The 1,477-nt window shown below is 47.1% G+C and overlaps 1 pseudogene; it reads right to left on the reverse strand.

The window, feature by feature from the left end:
* Positions 1-259: 259 nt before the first annotated feature.
* Positions 260-490, reverse strand: LOC142567819 (U2 spliceosomal RNA; annotated as a pseudogene).
* Between the last annotated feature and the right edge of the window lie 987 nt (positions 491-1,477).

Consider the following 1,477-nt stretch of genomic DNA (forward strand, 5'->3'; position numbering starts at 1 on the left):
TAACGTTACCTTTTTGCGCCACCCTGCTCTCTGCCGTTATGTCTGGGCACAAGTGGTAATTATGAGCACTAGTTACGAAGTTAGTAGATTCGTCACAGTTGAGTAAACCCACAAACTCAACAGAAAGAGGACCGAATGGAAAAGTATTAACCTAGTCAGCATAACATTCCCCGACTTTTACAGCGAAGCCATATATGGCTATAGGTTCTAGAAAAAGATGTGTGCGTTATCGAGCCGTGTAGATTGAGAATTTCTCCCCATACGGTGGGCCGATCCCGAAGATAGTGCAATACCGGGCCGACCCGCATTGGAGGTCAAAAAGGCTTTAAGCACTCCGCTAACTTGCAAAAATAAGTTTAATATCTTTGGTATAAATACAACCCGTATCACATATTAAGCTCATAAGAACAGATAGTACACTTTTACCCGCGTTCGCACGTTCGCACCGCCCTCTCTTTGGTGAAATTTTGGTGAAACGATGGGAAGTGGTTAATCTCCTTCATGTTGGAAAGGTTTCGAGTGAGGCGTTACACTGAAGTGAATGTGCCGACTACGAGTCACCGGTCGTGTATCGATCTGACATTCGGCAAGAACGTGGCTAGTGTGCAAGCGCAACCGATTGCAGTATATCACAGTGACTAAGAAGCAATGGTCACCATGGTGACGAAGTAAGAAAAATAAAAGACGAGAACAACAACGAAGTTATGCGTATGTCTTTATATTCAGTCAATATAGTTATCACACAGTAAAGCTTCACTGGAAATCGTCTTCACAGAGAGGAAGCGCACTGAATTTTTTTCTGCAGAGAGCAGTTGTCTCATTAAACTTCTCTGCTTCAGCGTTTTCAAGTAAATTATGAAAGTTCTTGATAACAAAACTATAGAACTCCGGATTCGTCAAGGAGCTTAAAGGAACCGCAGTGCCTACTTCAGTCCAAATGCGAAGCTGCTGTCCTCTCCGGGAAGTCAAGGCACTGCGTTGACTGAAGGAAGTTTAGAGAAGGTTGCTCTCATTCACAGTGTGAGGATGGGACGTCAATACCACCGCTCGTAACCCGTTGTCAAGATTGGAGTCGGGCATGAATTAAATGGTAGCTGGCCCATGCCGTCGTCCAACTTATCCACACTGAGGACGTTGTTGAAGGGAAGGACTTCTTCTCATCGAGAACGAGGAATATGGGTTTATTTACAGCATCTACATAAGGACGTTGCAGTTCATCAGTCTAGCATGACTGCGAGAGAAAGTACACTGAGCAGCCGCACAACAGCGGTTTATAAACACTCGGTCCTCCCTCGATCCCTAGGTGAGGGAAACGTTCGACCAGTAGACGAGCCGCCTCTCTGCGGGAGGGCTTACACACACACACGTCCGCACAGGTTCACGGTCCCCACCGACGTCAGACGCTCTTCGCAGAACTCGGGGCTTACGTCAGGAAAGGCGCATCTTATTCCCCGAGCTGACCCCCGCAGCGCGGCCG

Source organism: Dermacentor variabilis, chromosome 1 (genome assembly GCF_050947875.1).
Source record: "Dermacentor variabilis isolate Ectoservices chromosome 1, ASM5094787v1, whole genome shotgun sequence".
Classification (NCBI taxonomy): domain Eukaryota; kingdom Metazoa; phylum Arthropoda; class Arachnida; order Ixodida; family Ixodidae; genus Dermacentor; species Dermacentor variabilis.